This window comes from Vombatus ursinus, unplaced genomic scaffold (assembly GCF_900497805.2).
Source record: "Vombatus ursinus unplaced genomic scaffold, bare-nosed wombat genome assembly UNPS02015012.1, whole genome shotgun sequence".
NCBI lineage: Eukaryota > Metazoa > Chordata > Mammalia > Diprotodontia > Vombatidae > Vombatus > Vombatus ursinus.
The window spans coordinates 190,705-213,047 of NW_020954790.1; the positions used below are offsets into that span (position 1 = coordinate 190,705).

Here is a 22,343-nt window from a genome sequence, read left to right on the forward strand (position 1 = left end):
TATTCAGCCATTCCCCAATTGATGTGCATCCCCTCAATTTCTAATTCTTCACCCCCAGAAAAGAACTGCTATAAATATTTTTGTACATATAGATCCCTTTCCTTTTTGTTTTTTATCTCTTTTGGGATACAGAACTTGTAGTGGTATTACTAGGTCAAAGGGCTTGAGTGATTTCATAGCCCTTTGGGCATAGTTCCAAATTGCTCTACAGAATGGTTAAACTAGTTCATAACTCCACCATCAGTGCACTAATGTCTAATTTTTCCCACATCCCCTCCAACATTTGTTATTTACCTTTTCTGTCCTATTACCCAATCTAATAGTTATGATGCAGTACCACATAATTGTTTTAATTTGCATTTCTCTAATCAATAGTTAGAGTGTTTTTCCATATGAATACAGAGAGCTCTGATTAATTCATCTGAAAACTGATCATATCTTTTGATCATTTACCAATTGGGGAATGGCTTTTATATTTATAAATTTGATTCAGTTCTCTATATGTTTGAAAAATGAGGCCTCTATCAGAGAAACTTGCTTCAATTTTTTTTTCACCATTATTATTGCTAACTGTATTTCCCTCCATCCTACTCTTCCAACCTAATTATTCTATTCTCTCTCTCTCCTCTCACCCTGTCCCTCCTAAAAAGTGTTTTGCTTCTGACTTAATGGTCCCCCATCTGCCCTCTTTTCTATCACCCACCTTCTCTTATTCCCTTCTCCTAGTATGATAGATTTCTATATCCAATTAAGTGTGTATGTTATTCCCTCTTTGAGCCAACTCTGATGAGAGTAAGGTTCACTTACTTCACCTTCACTTCTCCTGTCTTCACCTCCACTGTAAAAGCTTTTTCTTGACTCTTTTATGTGAGATAATTTACCCCATTCTACCTCCTCCTTTCTCTTTTTCCCAGTACATTCCTCTCTTACTTTTTTATTTTTTAGATATCATTCCTTCATATTCATCTCACACCTGTGCCTTCTATCTATATACACTCCTTCTAACTAACCCAATAATGAGAAATGTCTTATGAATTACAAATATCATCTTCCCACCTAGAAATATAAACAATTAACTTTATTAAGTCCCTTATGATTTCCCTTTACTGTTTACCTCTTTATATTTCTCTTGAGTCTTGTATTTGAAAGTCAAATTTTCTATTCCGCTCTGGTCTTTACATCAATAATGCTTGAAAGTTCTCTATCTTGTTGAATGTCTATTTTTTTCCCCTGAAAGATTTTACTCATTTTTGCTGGGGAGGTGATTCTTGGTTGTAATCCCAGCTCCTTTGCTCTCAGGAATATCATATTCCAAGCCCCCCAATGCTTTAATGTAGAAGCTGCTAAATCTTGTGTTATCCTGACTATGGCTCCAGTTATCTCCTTCTTTTCTGGAAACATTAGTGTTTAATTGCAGAAAGTAAAGACAAAAGCCCTTTAAAATATTCCCCCACCAGCACTGTTATATGTGTACATAAGTGTGAGCATCAATTTTTTAAATTAAGCACAAACAAATGTAATTTCACAAACTAAAACTAGTATTTATTTGAGAAATTATTCACAATATTTATTTATATTTTAGGACAAAATTATTTTTTGGTTATGGATAAGTGACTAAATTTAGACAGAAGAGGTAAAAATACTGACGACAATGTGGCAGAGTCATTGCTACCAGGTTGTAGTACACCTAAATTGACAAGAAAAAGAAAATAAGTGAAATCATTGTTGCACTGTGGATTTACTTCTAATAATGACGATGGTGTGGAAAAACCTCTTTCTTAATTTGTAATGAAGTTTTGGCTTCAGAGAACATGAAACCAGACAAACTAAAATGACATCTTAATACCAAGCAAGTAGAGTGCTGCAATAAACCAAAGGAAAAATTTTTAACAACTTTTAAAATCTTAAAAAAAAGAGAGAGGAAAACAATGTTTTGATAAATTTGTTACTGTCAATGAAAAGTATTTTCTTGCATCTTAGGAAATGTCTTATTTAATTGCAAAAACTAGAAAGCCCCAATTGATGGGAGAAGATCTCATGTTACCTGCTGCTAATAAAATGTCAGAAATAATTCATAGGAAAAAGGATGGGGATGAAATTTGTTAGCCTCCTTTATTGAATGATACTGTTTCCAAAAGAATTTCTGAAATTAGTAATGACTAATTCCAGCAGCGTATTACGAGGTGTAAGGGCAGCCCAAAGTTTGCAATTCAGTTAGATGGGACAACTGATATTTCTAACATGGCACACAGTTGTTACTTTATGTAAGATATGTTTATGAAGGAAGCATACATGAGGAATTATTGGAAGGGCACATAAGAGGGGAAGATATATACATATATGTGTATATGTATATATCTTAAAGTTGATGAATTTTTCACAAATGAAGGTTTAGAGTGGGAAAATTGCATTGGAGTCTGTAGAGATGGTGCTAAAGCAATGATGGGTGAGAATGTTGGATTTGTAGCAAAAGTTAAAGTTGGTGGCAATGAACATATCACTTTTACTCACTGCATGATCCATGGGGAAGCAGTGATAGCCAAAAAATATCACCAGTTAGATACCATACTTTGCAATACTATCAAAATCATTAACTTCATTAAAAGCTGTGGCAGCCTCCCAACCCAGCTAATCCCAGGGTTTGCAGCTTGTTTTTAAGTGGGCCTAGCTTGGAGGTGTTTACTTTTCACAGGGACAAAAACCTCCTTTTGGGATTTTTCTTCAGATCTCTGATTGTCCCAGGAGGACCCCTGTTCTGTCCCCACTCTTACTTATTTTCACTTCTCTATGTTTGCCCTGAGGCGCCATGTTATCTCTTTTGTGGAGGAAGATCTTGAGAGCTTGAAATTTTGTGACCTACTCTGTCATCTTCCCAGAATCCTCCCCTCAGATAAAGAAATTTCTCAAGCCATCAATGAATTCCCTATGAAAAAATCTCCAGGGCCAGATGGAATTCAAGTGAATTCTAGCAAACGTTTAAAGAAGAATTAACTCTAATACTATAGAAACTATTTGGAAAAATAAGTGAAGAAGTAGTCCTACCAAACCCCTTTTATGACACAAATATGGTGCTGATACCTAAACCAGGAAGAGCCAAAACAGAGAAAGAAAATTATAGACCAATTTTCCTAATCAATATTGATGACAAAATTTTAAATAAAATATTAGCCAAGAGATCATAGCAATTTTTCATGAGGATAATATACTATGACCAGGTGGGATTTATACCAGGAATGCAGGGCTGGTTCAATATTAGGAAAATTGTTAGCATAATTGACCATATCAACAACATTTTCTGTTGTTGAAATCATATGATTATCTCAACAGATTCAAAAAAAGCTTTTGACAAAATATATGTTCCTATTAAAAACATTAGAAAGCATAGGAATAAATGGCATTTTCCTTAAAATGATAAGCAGTATCTGTCTAAAACCATCAGCAAGCAGTATATGTAATGGGGATAAGCTAGCAGCATTTCCAGTAAGAGCAGAGGTGAAATAAGGATGTCCATCATCACCACTATTATTAAATATTGTACTAGAAACGTTAGCTTTGGCAATAAGAGAAGAAAAAGAAATTGAAATAATTAGAATAGGCAATGAAGAAACAAAGCTATCACTCTTTGCAGATGATATGATGGTATACTTAGAGAATCACAGAGAATCAATGAAAACACTACTTGAAACAATTAACAACTTTAGCAAAGTTGCAAGACATAAAATAAATCTACATGAATCATGTGCATTTCTATCTGTTACCCACAAAGCCCAGCAGCAAGAGATAGAAAGAGAAATTCTATTTGAAATAACTATAGACAATATAAAATATTTGGGAGTCTAGTTGCCAAGACAAACCCAGGAACTATATGAAAACAATTACAAAACACTTTTCACACATATAAAGTCAGATCTAAACAACTGGGAAAATATCAATTGTTCTTGGGTAGTGTGACCTAATATAATAAAATTGATAATTCTAACTAAATTAATTTACTTATTCAGTATCATACAATTCAAACTACCAAAAATTATTTTAAAGAACTAGAAAAATAATAACAAAATTCATTTGGAAGAATAAAAGGTCAAGAATACCACGTGAATTAATGAAAAAAATGCAAAAGAAGGTGGCTGAGCCATACCAGATCTAAAACTATAATATAAAGTAGCAATCATCAAAACTATTTGGTACTGGCTAAGAAATAGAATGGTGGATCAGTGGAATAGATTAGATACACAAGACATAGTCGTCAATGACTATAGTAATCTACTGTTTGATAAACCCAAAGACTCCAGCTTCTGGGATAAAAACTATTTGACAGAAACTGCTGGGAAAACTGGAAAAAGTATGGCAGAAACTAGACCAACATCTCACACCCTATATAAAGATAAGGTTGAAATGGGTACATGATTTAGACATAAAGGGTGATACCATAAGCAAATTAGGAGAGCAAGGAATAGTTTACCTGCCAAATCTATAGAGAAGGCAAGAATTTGTGACCAAACAAGAGAGGGAGAACATTATGAAATGCAAAATGGATAATTTTGATTACATGAAACTAAAAAGTTTTTGCACAAACAAAACTAATGCAACCAAGATTAGAAGGAAAGCAGAAAGAAACAATTTTTGCAGCCAGCGTTTCTGATAAAGGCTTCATTTCTCAAATATGTAGAGAACTGAGTCAAAGTTATAAGAATACAAGTCATTCCCAATGGATAAATGGTCAAAGGATATGAACAGGAAATTTTCATATGAAGAAATTAAAGCTATCTATAGTCATATGAAAAAATGCTCTAAATCACTATCAATTAGAGAAATGCTAATTAAAACAACTCTGAGGTACCACCTCACACCTATCAGATTGGCTAATATGACACAAAAGGAAAATGATAAATATAGGAGATGTGGGAAAATTGGAACACTAATGCATTGTTGGTGGAGTTGTGAACTGATCCAACCATTCTGGAGAACAATTTGGAACTATGCCCAAAGGACTATAAAACTGTGCATGCCATTTGATCCAGCAATATCACTACTAGGTCTGTAGTAGGACCCACATGAACAAAAATATTTATAGCTGCTCTCTTTGTAGTGACAAAGAATTGGAAACTGAGGGGATGCCCATCAATTGGGGAATGGGTGAACCACTTGTGATGTTGGTTGGTTGGTTGCATTGCTGTCCTTCATTCTCAAAGAAGACCAAAATGATATCACTATGCTAGAGTCTAGTTTCAGTGTGTCTGACTGTGCCTGATCAGAGCAATACAAGCCCAAAATGCTACACCACAGGTCAGGCACAAATAGTCAGTGTGAACATTTGGGATGGTTTCCCTAAATTTGCGCATCCTGCATTTCCTTTGAGCTGTCTCAATTCTGCTTTGCTCATAGAGAACAGCACCTCCTCTAATGTGGGCATCTCAATGAATGTCCATTTTTCCCCCTGAAGGATTATACTCAGTTTTGCTGGGGAGGTGATTCTTGGTTGTAATTCTAGCTCCTTTGCCCTCAGGAATATCACATTCCAAGCCCTCTGATCCTTTAATGTAGAAGTAGCTAAATCTTGTGTTATCCTGACTATGGCTCCAGTTTCTCTCCTTCCCTTTATAGTGGTTAATTGCAGTAGTAAAGACAAAAACCCTTCAATAATATTTGTTCACTATCACCACTATATGTGTATGTAAGTGAACATCAATTTTTTAAATTAAGCACAAATGTAACTTCATAAACTAAAGCTAGTATTTATTTGAGAAATCATTAGCAATATTTATTCATATTTTAGGACAAAGATATTTTTTGGTTATGGATAAGTGGCTAAATTTAGACAGAAGAGGTAAAAATACTGATGATAATGTCATACCAAAAGGTGTCGTACACCTAAATTGACAAGAAAAAGAAAATGTGTCAAATCATTTTTGTCCTACGGATTTGCCTCTAATAATGAAGATGGTGTGGAAGAACCTCTTTGCTTAATTTTTAATGAAGTTTTGGCTACAGAGAGTTTGAAACCAACCAAACTAAAATCTTAATACCAAGCAAACAACATATTGCAATAGACTAAAGGAATATTTTGAACAACTTTTAAAATCTTCAAATAAAGAAAAACAGCATTTTGATAAATTTGTAACTGTCAACAAATAGTATTTACTTGCATCTTATGAAACATCTTATTTAATTGCAAAACTAAAAAGCCCTATGTGATAGGAGAAGATCTCATGTTACCTGCTGATAATCAAATGTCAGAAATATGACATGGGAAAAAGTGTGGAGATGAAATTCATAATGTTCCTTTATTGAATGATACTGTTTCCAAAAGAATTTCTGAAATTAGTAATGACCAATTCTAGCAACTTATTACCAGGCTTAAGGGCAGCCCAAAGTTTGCAATTCAGTTAGATAAAACAACTATTTCTAACATGGAACAGTTGTTACTTTATGTAAGATATGTTTAGGAAGGAAGCATAAATGAAGAATTATTATTGTCCTTTGAAAGGGCACACAAGAGGGGAAAATGTATATCTTAAAGTTAATTAATTTTTCACAAATGAAGGTTTACAGTGGAAAAACTGCACTGGAGTCTGTACAGATGGTGCTGAAGCAATGATGGGCAAGAATGTTGGATTTAGGGCAGCTAGGTGACACAGTAGATAGAGCACTGACTCTGGAGTCAGGAGGACTGAGTTCAAATCCGGTCTCAGACCAGACACTTGACACTTACTAGCTGTGTGACCCTGGGCAAGTCACTTAACCCCAACTGCCTCACCAAAAAAAAAAAAAAAGAATGTTGGATTTGTGGCAAAAGGTAAAGCTGGTGAGTAATGAACATATCACTTTTATTCACTGCATGATCCATCAGGAGGCATTTGTAGCCAAAAAAATATCACTAGAGTTAGATGTTGTCTTTTGCGATGCTATCAAAGTCATTAACTTCACTAAAAGCCATGCCTTAACAAGCATTGGTTTTCAAACCTTTGGAAAGATATAGACTCCTATTACAAAAGTTTATTACTACATACAGAGGTAAGGTGGCTCTCAAGAGGGCAAAGTATAAACAGATTATTGAAATTGAAAGATGAAGTTATATTTTTGACTGAGCAGAAATCCAATTTCGTTAATTTTTTTTAATGACTTACAGCTTTTGAACTGTGTTGTTTGTCAGAATTTTTTAAAAAACTCACTGATTTTTAAATGTCATTTCAAGGAAAAAATTGTAACATATTTGTGTTAAAAGATAAAATTGAAAGTTTTACTAAAAAAATTAACATATGGAAGAATAGGGTAGAAAATGGTTCTTTAGAAATGTTTTCAGCTACAGATGATTTTATAATTGAAAATAACCTTCCCAAACAGTTAATGGTAAGAGTTATAATTGATTATCTGAAGTGCCTGGAGACACAGTTTCAGAAATACTTCCCTTCAAATTTTTATTCTAAAAAACTAAGTTGGGTTCATAAACCATACTCCATTGAAATAAAAAATGTCAGTCACCTGACATTAAAAGTTCAAGAAGAATTATCTGAGTTATCATATGATACAAGTTTAAAACTTGAGTTTCCTAAAAAAAAATTATTAAATAAATTTTGGCTTGGAATTAGGACAGAATTTCCAACAATTTCAGAAATGACTCTAAACAGACTTCTGCCATTTTGTACTATATATTTATGCAAAGCAGTGTTCTCAGCATTAACAATTATAAATCAAAACGTTAATCAACTCTGAAAAATGTTGAAGGTGCTCTCTACATCCTGCAGTATCAAATATTCCATAAGATTTAATTCTTTATGTAAAAATGAACAATCACATCCACGTCATTAGTATGCAAATTTGCTTTCATCTTTAATAAATGGTAAAATTATATGTATACCAAACAATTGTTTTAAAATAAATTTCTTTATGATTCATTATCAGTAAATGCTTGATTTCTATACCTATTTTATATACCCACATAGCTGGGGTTGCATAAAAACTTCTCAGGCAAAAAAGGGTCGCCAGTAGAAAAAGTCTAAGCAGCCTTGGACAAGACAACGTTTTTTCTGATCTTGACAACTTTTCAGACCTTTCCAAAACAGAAGTTATGTGCCAAAGATAAAACTACTACCACTGTCTCCATGGTGTAGGACACAAAGAACCTAAAAGAATGTAAAAACCCACAAAATAATTCTTACTGAAGGGACGGACAGCCTAACAGTTGCCCAGAAGTTCCCACTTTCCTCACTATTATATAATTCCTACAGGCAGCTTCATGAGGAGTTTCCCTGGGGGGATGAGTGAATGAGAACAGTTTGTTCCAACATCCATGAAGGTGGCTGAAGCAAGCACTTAGAACTTGGTCAGGCATCCAAGATGCCAAGGTCACCCACTACACCCCAGACCATAGCCAGCCATCTTGATGTTTTTTCCTGCAAGTGGATTTTGATGACTCTGGAAGAGACAGTGAGGCCGATGACTTTGTGCAACTCTGCCTCACTTAAATTCAATTCACAAGCAATGCAAGATATGACCCCATTGTCCTCTTCAAAAATGAAGGACAAACAACAACAAAAAAAAAACCAACCCTAGAATTTCAATATCTATTCTCTAAAGAGATTGTAGTATTGATCAGAAGGAGGTATTTTTGGTTACTTCAAATTACCTTTGATCAGATCTGGGAGAATTGTTCAGGGTAGGGGTGGGGTGTAGGTCCAAGAAGAATGGAGTGACTGTAGGAGAATGGTTCTCTAGGCACTTTCTAGAAATTTGATTTTTCTATTAGGTAAAGTAGACTGTGAACTTAGAGCCATGTCATTTTCCTTGTTCAAAATTCTTTAAGTGCTATGTCAAAATGTTGTGTACTAGAGATATGCCTGAGGGCAACAGGAAAATGTGTCAGGACATTTCTCTCTCCAAGCAGAACAATACTTGGATTAGAATAATATTAATAAAATTTGCTTTTGGTAGACGTCTTTCTAAATGCAGAGTACAGTATTAATGTTTTTTTCCTTCAATATGAGATCCTTTTTTGAGCTTCTCCCTTCTCCTGTTGGATGAAGTTGCTTCTCTGCTACCCTTGGGCTGCTGAGGTAATGTTCTTTAAGCTAACAGCAGCCTCAACATTAGGAGCTTCAGATCTTCCCATGTCCCCTCCCTTGGTTTAATGAGACAGTCACACTCTTCCAGTGATAAGACATTTCCTTTAAGCCTGAGATGTCCAAAGAAATTCAGGCCCCCTCTCTGTAGCTTTATGAGATTTCCACTAGAACCCTACATGGAAGTAAAGGACAAAGTAAGCCCCTGAAGGACATGTCCTATTTTAACCTGTAGATGGCACTGTAAAGCACAGCAGCTTTCCCCAGCTTTTCACTCAGCATAAAATTCTTTTCTCCAACCAGTTCCCAGCATCAAAGCTTTCCTCCAACCAGATCAGCTCCCCGCAACAACTTTAGAGCCCACTTATCATCTGTGCTCAGCTCCAGCTTCTCAGGTGTCTTGGTTTTTGTCACTTTCATTCTGCTTGTCTTCCCCTCATCACATCCTTATATACACGATGGAAAAGGAAAGAACAACCATTGACCATATACTGGGGAAGGTATTGCAGCAGTTATATTTTGGTGGGACCTAACACACTGAGTGCCTCAGGAAGACCAGAGAAGGTGTTGGGGCTGGAAGATTATAGAGACTCTCTGTAGATGGAATAATTTGTACTCCTCCCGGATCATGCCTGGATGGGCTCACTCCTAGGCCTGGTCTGGTGAATACTGCAGCTCCAGAAATAGGAGCTGAGGTTAAATGTGGAAACATGCTTCATCTTTCATGGGAGCTGGGAATCCCACAGACCTTGAGTAACTCTGCAGTGAGATAGAGGCTGGACCAGAAATTGGTGTCTCAATTCCCCATCTGAGTCTCTCATTTTTCTGACCATAACTATAACGCAAGGTAGAGTAACAGTCAACCTCATTCTCAGCCTGGGACCCCTTTAATGATGATGGCAGTCTTTTCACCAAGGAGAGACCCTGAGAAATGGGAAGGGATGCCTGATACAAATTTGTTGGTATCATAGACGATATGGGAACTTGGTCAGACCTCTACTGGTACCAATAGGGATACTGACCAGAGGTGACTTCCCATCGTGGAGCTGCAGGTCAGGGTGACTGTCCCTCCTGGGATCACAGTCAGAGATGGCTTCTGAGTCACCACGGCCTGAGAAATGGCCCCTGGAACCAACACGAAAGATATCCATTCATCAGGAAGAGACACAGGATCTTCCCTGCAGGCTCCCTTGCTTCCTACCTAGATCTCTCCCCATAAAGTATCTCAAGAACCCAGGATGTCTCCCCCCACTACCTTTCCAGGGAGTAAGGATCATGAGAAGGAGAGGTTCACTGGCATCCGTAAGCCCACAAAGCCTTCTGCCCACTCTGGATATGGTTAGGTGATTTCTCAGCTGAGATCAAGCCCCACCATGACTCTCACCCACCGTAGTCCCACAGCACCCTCTGTCAGAGTTAGCCCCCACTAATCCACTAATGCCAATGAGGAAATACCAAGGCTAACTACCCAGCAAAAGCCTCCTCCCCACCATGAATTTATTACTCATCTCTCACACAACTGTAACAGGGGACTGACCAATGAGCCCAGGCCCCATAACCATGCACGGGGTACATGCCTAACATCATCGTCATGTGGACTTTGGAGCATATGCAGACATTCTACATTGGTTATAATCCACTAACCAACTGGTGAAGAGATGGACTTTAATTGACTACTGAGCTGCAATGAAGGCACATTCAAAGGATCCTAACCAGCCAGACTTCTCTTGTCTACTTGGCTGTGCTGGAGTGAGACATATGCTAAGCCTCTGGATTGGGAAAGGCCTCTGCAACATGGGACCTGTGAATGCTGGTTTCTGTTCTTTGCCTCTATGTTTTTTCCTGCTTTTAGGTGAAGGAGTATCCTAGATACGACCTTGAGAATCTCAAAAGTTCTAAATGGTAAAGTTCCAGAAATTGGAAAGCTCAAGAAGGGATTTAGGAGTATGCTAGCTATCAACCAATGATTAAGGCAGACTATCAGTGATTGGAGAGATATTATTTGAAGGGCTATGTGTTGTTGTCCTCACTTCTCCAGCTGGAAGGTTGGTTGGAGGATGGGGGGAAGGTGGTTGTCCCAGAGCCGTCTACCTGGCTCTATTGGGAAAACCTGGGGCCTAAGATGGAAACCTGGAAATGAGTGGCCAGTTCTAATCTCTGGATAGCTACATGAGTCCAGCTGGAGAAATCTCTCAGGATTAGAGTGGAAACCTACTTGAGGTGGTAAGGTCTTGTCCCGGGGCAAAAATTTAACTGATTTTGTAAGAATAAATTCTTTTTAGGTTCTCCTGGAAGATAGTATTCTGATTCTAAAACATCCCATTTGACCATAGCCTCAGAAGACATTGATAGAAGACTTTGTCGAATTTCTATTTAAATTTCTCTTGCAAGTGACCAAATTCCCAAATGTTAAAAGCTTGTCCACCCTCTGACTTCCTCGTAGTGGAAGTCACTACCCAGGAAGTTGGATTCTAGTGGAGTAATCGTAGAATAAGTGTGAGGCTCTTTAAAAAATCTCCTACCTAATTCCCACTCACAGCTATTTCTACTTCTATTTCCCCCCTTTTATAGCTTTAAATTCTGGAAAGCTCAAGGCATTCTCTGGAGAAAATTCTGGCTCAAGGAGCAAGATTTTCATTTGTAACTTATTAGTACCTGTCTTCATTAACACTTGGCTAATAAAAAATTCATCAATTTCCTTCTGCCTTAATGAAAAGCTTTTATCGCTATTTTCTGTTTCTTACATCACCATAGTATCCTATATGCCTCTTCCCTTTCCCTTCCCAGAGAGCCATCCCATATGATGATCTACTTTTAAAAAACTCGTTTATCTTTTCTTTTGTTGTCGAATAGACAAGAACAATTCTGTCTGAGGCTAGATTTGAACTCAGGTCTTCCTGATTCCAGATCTGGCACTCTATCAACTGCATCATCTAACTGCCCTAATAGAAGCCTATAATGCATGTTCTAAAATCCCATTCAGGTCCTTAACACCTTTACTGTTTATCTTTCTATTAGATTTGTCCAGGTCTGAAAAGGGCACACTAAGGTCCCCAACCACTGTTGTTTTGGTGTCTCAATTCTCTAGCACAATGAACTTTTCCTTTAGCTACAAAGATACTATGTCATTTGGTGTGTGCATATGTTTGCTGTTGATACTGTTTCACTATATATGGTAAATTTATACAAAATAGCTCAATTATCTTTTTTAATTGTGTTTTCTTGTTGCCTTTTCTCAAATTGTCATGATTTTTTTTTTATTCAGCTAAGGCATAATAGATTTTATTCCAACATCTCATTTTAACTCTGTGTAAACATTTATTTCTTAGGAGTATTTACTACAAAGAAACATATTGTTGGGTTTTGCCTTCTAATCTACCCTGCCACCCTCTTTCATTCCATGGGATCTTCAGCCATTTATCTCTAAAGCTCCTATTTACACCCTCTCACCTTTTACATCTAGGCAAGGATTAGGGCAAGGAGGTAAGTATCTGGGGCCCTAAAGGACGGTCACCCAAAAGCACTGGGAGCATGATAAGTGCAAATGAAAGTGCTGGCAGTTTGGAATTATCCCCTGACTTTTCACCAATCACTGAGATTTTGGGAAACTCCCCCAGCTCTCAGCACCTGCCTCATTCCAACACAACAACTTCTACAAAGTAACTTGATACAAACCCCCTTTGCATGCCCCTGCTTTACCCATTGAAAGCCAAGCAACTCCATTGTCCTAGGCAGGGATGAAGGAGCCAACATGGGACCCAAGCACTTATGGGTATTCAAATCTCATCACCTCTTTTTCTCACTCAGCTGTGTAGGAACGTATACTCTCCTGTTCCCTGGGCTAACAGGGGATTGACACGCAAGATAGGTGAGGCATTAGGCAATTGTAAAAGGCCTCCAGGAATTTTGTCACAGAAGGGAGAGGAGATGTAGCATGACGCCTAGAGTCTGGACAGATCAAACTAAGGTCTATAAAGGATGGGGATACATGAACACATGAGTAGGGGAGGAGCCAGTAGAAAAGGACAGGTAGGGGACAAATGAGAGAGCGAAGATGACAAAGGAAACAATCAGCTGGAAAAGATGGGATGGAATGGGATCATATGTGCATTTCAAGGGTTTTCCCTTGGATGTAGAAAGGCCACCCCATTATGGGAGATGGGGGAAGGCAGGGACCATGGCAAAAGGCACCTGGGAGATGTAGGTTAAGGAAAGATTAAGAGGGAGCTTTTGGCAAATGGTCTCAATGTTTTCAGTGAAGTTTGAGGCAGGTTATCAGCTGAGAGGGTGGAGAAAGGGGAGGTATGGGAGGTCTGAGGAGAAAGGAGGTGAGGAAGAGCTGCTGTGGTGAGGGGGGTTATGAATGCTTTAGGGAGGAGTAGCGATCAGCTTGCCTCAGAGAGCATCATTTTAGAGTCCAGCACAGTCTCCTGGCTTTCTGCAGATCCATTTAGCATCCCATGAGAAGAAGGAAAGGCAGAGAGTGGTGAGAATCATCCACACCTGGCAGTTGTGACCCTCAATGGGGTCAAGGGGAAGGGTATCAAGGCAGAAGAATAAAGTGTAGTTGAACTTGTTTACCAAGGAGTTAAGACAGGAAGGGCAAGATCAGCCACTACATGGATAATGATCTTAGAAAGAACACGGGCAGAGCTGGAGGTTATTAACCACTTCTTCAACGATCCATTCTGGACTGGCTTACCAGTCTGTACTGACAAACTCAATTATCTTCCTTTAAAATAATCTATATACCAGGTGCCCTTCTCTGGGAGGGGGACATGTTTGAAACCTCATCCACTTCTAGGCTGCTAACCCATTGGTTTCCTAGCCCTCAGGGCCTGGTGATGTCACTGGAAAGAGGCCCCCTGCTGTGGCTGAGATAAAAAGGGAGACTCCAGAATGTGTTGGGCTGGAACGTTTCAGAAATTCTCTGCAGTTGTAATGGCATCTGCACTTTTGCTTCCGGATCCATACTCTTAGAGGGCCCACCCTCAGGCCTGGGCTGAGAAATATACACAGGTCAGGAAAAAGGACAAACAAGTCAATGCAGAGCCATGCCTGGCATGGCCTAGAGGCTGGGCTTCTAGGAGACCTTTGAGTAACTTCTCTATCTGGGACCAGGCTCCCTGGAGAAGGTTTTTGTCTCAGTTCCCCATCTGAATCTATCACTCTGAGCCCGGGTTCCACTGGTGTACCACATGGCACAGAAGTAGTCAGCCTCATCCTCAGGCTGGGCCCCTGTGATGGTGAGGGCGGCTTTGTCCCCAAGGAGGGACCCTGAGAACCGGGCAGGGACAGCTGATACAAGATTGATGGTGTGGTAAATGAGCCCCCAGGAGCTTGGCCGAATTTCTGCTGGAACCAGTGGGGATAGAGCCCAGAGGTGACGGCCCCTGTGCTGGAGCTGCAGGTCAGGGTGACTGTCCCTCCAGGCATCACACTCAGAGACGGCTCCTGAGTCACCCCAGCCTGAGAACTGACCCCTGAAACCAACAGGACAAACACAGACGTTTCAGAAACAGAGACAGGGGCATCACGGGCAAGGCACCTTGCTTCACGCCCAGCTCTCCCTTCACCTTCCCCCAAAGTCCCAGGGAGCCCCTTCCCCAACCTTGGCAGAGAGTGAGGAGGATGAGGAGAGGAGTCCAGGCCATGGTCTAGCTGCTCAGCTTCCTGAGGCCCCAGGGCTGGGGCTGGGCTCCAGTCAGCCCCTCTTATCCTCCCAGCCCACCCCAGCCTGGGAGTCTGGAGGGTTGTTTCATACAAATAACTCCCTAAGTTGTACTTATTATTTCTGAGTGGGGTCCCCTTCTGGGTCTAGGGTTAATATTGAGGTAGGTGGGGCAGACTACGGCCTGGCCCTGAGGTCACCCCACTGGGCCCAGCCAGGAAACAGCTGCAGGAATTCATGAATATCGACACACAATGCTACCTCTGGCTGTGTTTCCATGATTTCCCTGCTGTGATCAAGCATCACCATGAGGCACCCATGACAGTCCCACAGTGCCCCCTGCTGGGGCCAATTTCCAATACTCCCTGAAGCCAATGAGGTAATACCAAAGGTAGTCACCCAGTGAGAGATACCTAAATTTTCAAGGTGGCGATGGTTTCATCTCCTTGGGCTGTGGCCTTCAGATCCCAGTCACCTTTTCTCTAGACAGTCCTCAAGAATAGTCAACCCAGCCAGCCGGCTGACCAGAGTCACAAACTCCATTAGTCACCTTCAGCTACAAACTTCCTCCATATTAAGAGTTAAGATCTATATTCCATTTTAAGGTTTACAGTGCACTTCACCTCAATGGTCTCATTTAATCCTCACAATGACCCTGTTAGGTGGGGGCCCTTAGAGTTAGAAGGGCTCAGGTACTACTCTCATCAAGAATATAAGAAAAGCACTGGCTCTGAAGTCAGGAGGACCCGAGTTCAAATCTGGTCTCAGACCAAACACTTGACACTTACTAGCTGTGTGACCCTGGGCAAGCCACTTAACCCCAATTGCCTTAAAAAATAAAGACCAAAAAAAAAGTACTTAATGAAGTTGAATGGAATATTCTGAATATTTGGGGCAGCTAGGTGGCACAGTGGATAGAGCACCGGCCCTGGATTCAGGAGGACCTGAGTTCAAATCCAGCCTCAGACACATAACACTTAGTAGCTGTGTGACCCTGGGCAAGTCACTTAGCCCCATTGCCTAGCCAAAAAAAAAATAATAATAATAATAATAACTTCAGCAAAGTTGCAGGATATCAAATAAGCCCACATAAATCATCAGCATTTCTATATATTACCAACAAAGCCCTACAGCAAGAGATAGAAAGAGAAATTCCACTTAAAGTTACTGTAGACATTATATAATATTTAGGAGTCTACCTGCCAAAACAAACCCAGGAACTATATGAACACAATTACAAAACACTTTTCACACAAATAAAGTCAAATCTAAATAATTGGAAAAACATCAGTTATTTATGGATAAACCAAGCTAATAAAATAAATTCATTTACTTATTCAGTGCCATACCAATCTAACAAAAAATTATTTTATAGAGCTAGAAAAAATAATAACAAAATTCATCTGGAAGAACCATAGGTCCAGAATATCAAAGGAGTTAATGAAAAGAAATGATAGGGAAGGTGGCCTAGCCATACCAGATGTTAAATTGTATTATAAAGCAGCAATCATCAAAACTACTTGGTACTGGCTAAGAAATAGAGTGGTGGATCAATGGAATAGGTGAGGTACACAAGACACAGTACTCAGTGACTATGGTAATCTACTGTTTGACATACTCAAAGACCTCAGCTTCTGGGATAAGAACTCAGTACTTGACAAAAACTGCCGGGAAAAAGGCAGAAACTGGGCTTAAACCAACATCTTACACTGTATACCCAAAAAAGTCAAAATAGGTACATGATTTAGCTATAAAGGCTGATACTATAAGCAAACTGGGAGAGCAAGGAATAGTTTACCTGTCATATTTGTGAAGAATGGGAGAATTTACAACCAGAGATAGAGAACATTATGAAATGCAAAATGGGTAATTTTGATTACATTAAATTGAAAAGTTTGTGCACAAACAAAGCCAATGAAACCAAGATTATAAGGGAAGCAGAAAATTGGGAAAGAATTTTTACAACTAGTGTCTCTGATAAAGGTCTCATATCTAAAATATATAGAGAACTGAATCAAATTTATAAGAATATAAGTCATTCCTCAGTTGATAAGTGGTCAAAGGATATGAATAAGCAGTTTTCAGAGGAAGATATTAAAACTATCTATAATCATATGAAAAAATGCTCCAAATCACTATTGATTAGAGAAATGCAAATCAAAACAACTCTTAGGTACCACATCACATCTATCTGATTGGCTAACATGACAAAACAGGAAAATGATAAATGTTGGAGAAGATGTGGGAAAATTGGAACACTAATCCATTGTTGGTGGAGTTGCGAACTGATTCAACCATTCTGGAGAGCAATTTGGAACTATGCCCAAAGGGCTATAATAATGTGCACACCCTTTGACCCAGCAGTAACACTTCTAGGGCTATATCCCAAAGAGATCATAAAAAATGGGAAAAGGACCCACATGTACAAAAATATTTATAGCAGCTTTTTGTGGTGGCCAAGAATTGGAAATTATGGGGATGCCCATCAATTGGGGAATGGCTGAACAAGTTGTGGTATATGAATGTAATGGAATACTATTGTGCTATAAGAAATGATGAGCGCGCAGACTTCAAAAAAACCTGGAAGGACTCTTATGGAGTAATGCTGAGTGAAGTGAGCAGAACCAGGAGAAAGTTGTACACAGTAACAGCCACATTGTGTGATGGCTGACGCTGAGAGACTTAGCCCTTCTCAGCAATGCAAGGATCTAAAACAATTCCAAAAGACTCACGACGGAAAATGCTGTCCACATCCAGAGAAAGAACTATGGAGTCGGAATGCAGATGGAAACATGGTTATTTGCTCTCTCTCTCTCTCTTTTTTGTTTGTTTCCTCTTTCTTGTGGTTCCTCCCATTGGTTCTAATTCTTCTTTACAACACGACTAATGTGAAAACATATTTAATAGGAATGTATACGTACAGCCTATATCCCTTAGGGAGGGGAGAGGGGAGGGATGCCGAGAAAATTTAAAACTCAAAAGCTTATGGAAGTGAATGTTGAAAACTAATAATAATTAATTAAAAAAATAATGTAGGAAAGCTGGTCTGCAGCTCATAACATCAGGAGTTACTGAGCACCAGCCATACTTTCATTATGAGGCTGCCTATATGTTCAAGAAAAAAAAATGTTAATAGTGATACTGTTCTCTGCTTTGTAGGCTCCAGTTTACTTGAAATGAATTTATTTAATTTATGCTCAATTTCCTACACAAATATTTCTAGTTTGGAGACAGAAATATACAAACTAGAATTATTCCCTGTGCCTTCCAACATTAATCTCCAAACCAAGACATTTTGAGAGAATTTTTTTCTAAATTTTGAACAAGGAAAAGAGCATAATATGTAACTTAAAGTTCTGGGAAGAGTTGAGAAATATAGTCACTATCTCATCTCCTCCTAGACTAATCTTGAAGTAAACAGTGGAAATTATTGCCTTTAAAAGATATCTGTTTTCTTTCTCAATGGGGAAAGATGGGTAAAAGCAATTACTTCAGGTTGGTGAGGAGGCATTTATGTAAAAGAGATCAGTTACTCTCTGTTAAAATTTTGAGTACAACCTTCAATACCTCATTAGCAACAAGAAAATTAGAAGAGCATAAAAGACATTATCTGCCAGATCTACGGATAGAGGAAGCAATCATACGAGATTAAATAGACAATTTTGAATACATAAAATTCAAAAAGTTTTTGTACAAAGCCAACACAGCTTAAATTAAAAGAGAAGCAAGAAATCAAGAAAGAAATCTTGATTGCAAGGTTCTCTAATAAAAGCATCATTTCTGGGGCACTTGGGAGGTACGGTGGATAGAGCATCGGCCCTGAGTCAGAGAACCTGAGTTAAAATCCTGCCTCAGACACTTGACACTAGCTTTGTGACCTTTGGCAAGTCACTTAACCCCATTGCCTAGCCAAAAAAAAAAAAAAAAAAGCATCATTTCTAAAACATATAAAGGAGTGAGTCAAATTTGTGAGAATAAAAGGCATTGCCCAATTGATAAATGGTCAAATGATATGAATAGTTTCCAGAGGAAGAAATGCAAGCTATCAATAGCTACATAAAAAAAAATGCTCCAATGCAATAATAATTAGGGAAATGCAAATTAAAACAACCTCCCATATATCAGATTGGCAAAAAAGTGAAATGGCAAATATTTGAGGGGCTGCTAGAAAACAGGTATTTTAATGTACTATTGGTAGAGCCATTCTGGAAAACAATTTGGATCTATGATCAAAATGCTATTAAACAGTCCATACACCTTGACCCAGCAAGTAATGCTACTGGATCTATACCACAAAGAGATTGAAGAGAAAAAGGACTTAAATGTACAGAAACATTTTTTGCAACTTTTTTCATGATGAAATTGGAATTTGGAATTGGAATTGGACATTGAGGGGGTGCCCATCAATTACGGAATGGTTAAATGGTATATTCAGGTCTTCTACTTTATCCACTGCCCCACAAAGTTGACTCTAGAAGAAATAGTCTCACTGGGAAATGAAGGGGAAGAGGGAACATATACAAACTGAGCAGGGCTTCAGGGTAAGGTAGTCTCAGAATGAATAGGTAGGCTGCCCACTGGAGGAAAGATCCTCCTTGCGCCTTTCACACCCATACCAGTGATTCAAGGCTGGGAGAGCAGATTCCAGAGAAATGAAATGAAAGGGTCCACCCCGATGTGTGGTATGGAAAAGGACCTGGGCTAGCACCTATCCAAGCCACAATTTAATAGGAGAGGTTTGGAAAAGACGGTGTTAAGGAAACTAAACTGAAGGTCCTGACACTGGACCTAAGGGCCGGATGAAACTAAAAAGATTCTTTTGAGGTGGCTGTTCTTTCCTGTCTGTCCTAATCCTCCTTTTCTGTCTGTCCTGAACCTCCTCCACCCATCACTATCCATTTTTATGAGATCACATTTGTGTTATAAAAACATCAATTGCTATTTTGGGGATACTCTTGTTCACATAGCTCAAGGGGACTTCAGAGGACATGAAGTCCAACCCCCTTATTTTATAGGTGAGGAAACAGAGTTGTGGGGAGGTTAATCGTCTCCATCAAGTTCTCACAAGGAGTAAGGTAGCAGGTGCAGGATCTGAACCCAGGTCGACTAACTCCAGGGTCAATTCTTGGTTTTGGATTGCTGACCACTAAACCACATGGATTTACTGATGATGTCTGTTGTACTACCATCCTCTGAGGTCTCTTAAGTGTAAATCCATGGCAGAGCCTTGACCTACCCAGGATGGTGCCTCCCACAGTTTGGATCAACTTTCTTTAAGCCTGCCTTTCTCTCATAAGCAACGTCATTTGTCTCACAGAGGACAGAAAAGTGGCCCTTTTAATTTTAAGATCCTCAACACCCTTATCTACATGATGAAAAGGGAGACAGCATCTACCACCAAGGCATTACTGAAAGGTGTTGTAACAGTTGTATTCTGGAGGGACCTAACAGGCTGGGGTGTACAAGAAAACCACAAAAGGTGCTAGGGCTGAAAAGGTGCCCAAACCCTCTGTAAGTAGAATAGCTTGTGCCTCCTGGGACTACACTGGTGGGGACCCATTGCTAGCATTGATCTATCAATCAAACAGTAGCAGGAAAATGAGTGAGTGTAGAAAGATCCCATGTCAAGGCCAGAAGCTGGGAGTCCACAGACTTCAGGTCATCTCTGCAGCTGGGAATAGGCTTGGCCTGAGAAGGTTTTTGTTTCAGTTCCTCATCTGAGTTTCTCATTGTGTAATGCAATGTACAGCGGTAGTCAGCCTCGTCCTCAGGCTGGGCCCCCTTGATGGTGAGAGCAGCTTTGTCCCCAAGGAGGGACCCTGAGAACTGGACAGGGACAGCTGATACAAGATTGATGGTGTGGTAAATGAGCCCCCAGGAGCTTGGCCGGATTTCTGCTGGATCCATGCAGGATAGAGCCCAGAGGTGACGGCCCCTGTGCTGGAGCTGCAGGTCAGGGTGACTGCCCCTCCAGGGATCACACTCAGATGGCTCGTGAGTCTCCACGGCCTGAGAACTGGCCCCTGGAACCAACAGGACGGATGTACACACGTCAGGAATGAAAACAGAGTCACTGCGGCCATGGCCCCTTGCTTCATGCCCATATCCCACAGCATCACCACTGAAGTTCTCCTCCAGCACGTCTTAAGGAGTCTTTGTCCCAACCTTTGCAGAGAGTGAGGAGGATGAAGAGAGGAGGCACGTTGCTGACGCTCCGCTTCCTGAGGTCCTAGAGTCAGGACTGGGCTCCCACCAGGCCCTCTCATCTCCCCATCCCAGCCTGGGAGGATGGAAGGTTGCTTCATACAACTATTTCTCCAAAGTGCCATTAAAGGGGCTTTGATCCAGAGGGCTTTGCTGGGTAGTGGGCGGGGCAGGGCGCTGCACGGCAGTGCAGTTGCCCCACTGGGCCCAGAGAGGAAACACTTGCTGGGATCCTGGGCCCCCATGAACACACGGAGCCTGCTACCCACTCTGGATTTGGTTGGATGATTTCTCAGCTGACAGCAAGCCTTGCCATGACTCACCCACAGGAGTCCCACAGTGCCCCATGCTGGAGCCAGCCCCCAAAGCCAGCTAATGCTAATTACTTGTGTGACCTTGGATAAGTCATTCAATCTGTCGTCATTTTATCAACTGGAGAAGGAGCATCATAATAGCCCCTGCCTCTTAGGGTCGTCATGAGGACAAAATGAGCTATGTGTAAAGCCTTTTGCCCAGGGCCTGGCATTTAGTAAGTGGCTGGGGTAGGATTTAAATTGAAGCCGTCCCTCCCTCGATCCCTCCATCCCTGGCCATCCTCCCAGAACGTGGTGCACTGGGAAGCCTGCGAGCTGAGACGGGATTTGCAGGACTTGGGGACTGCCGGGGGCCGAAGGCGGGAGGAGGGGTACATGCTGGCCAGAGGCTCATCAGGAGGCAGGGCGGGTGCCCCAAGAGCCCTCCCCACAAGGGGCACCCCGCTCCGCCAGGCGCAGAGAATGGGCTCCACGCTGCCACCGGCTGGGCGGGGTTATGGGAACCGGGCATGCGCAGAAACGCTGCAGCCTCGGACTACGTTTCCCAGAGGGCTTTGCAAGTGGCGAGCAAGGGGGAGGGGCAGGAGATACACGGGACTTCCGTTCGCTCCTTCCTTCCGCATCCTCTTCATTCGCGGTCTCTTCCGCCGCTCCCTCTCCGCCGCCGCCGGGGCCTGCGACTCTGGGCCGGGGTGAGTGACAGCTGGGGGCGGGGCGGGGCGGGCGCGCAGGCGGTGGGGGTGCCGAGTACCAGTCGCCCGGTTCCGGAGCCTCCTGGGAGGGGGGGAAGCGCTGTGCCAGAGGTAACCACACATGCGCACTCCACTGCTGCCACGCCTTCTCCACGCCCATTGGTCAGCCTCCGGGGGGGGGCTACCTGGCAACCAATTAGCGGCGTGGTTGCTCCGCCGCCCCGCCCCGGCGCCGTCCCTCGGGGGCCCGCTTCCCTAGCGAGAGAGCTCGGGCGGGCGTGCGCTCACACACCTGCTGGGGCTCCCCATCGTCCAGGCTTTTGTCCCCCCAAATACCCTCGGGGGTTTGTGGGGGTCCCCCACTGCCCTGCCTCCTGTACCCCCACGTACCTTGGGGGTGCAC

General features: G+C 41.0%; 2 pseudogenes; one reads left to right on the forward strand and one right to left on the reverse strand.

Moving 5' to 3' along the window:
* Positions 1 to 14,166: 14,166 nt before the first annotated feature.
* Positions 14,167 to 21,179, reverse strand: LOC114030803 (annotated as a pseudogene).
* Positions 21,180 to 21,873: 694 nt separating this feature from the next.
* Positions 21,874 to 22,343, forward strand: part of LOC114030762 — a 16,234-nt pseudogene continuing 15,764 nt past the window's right edge.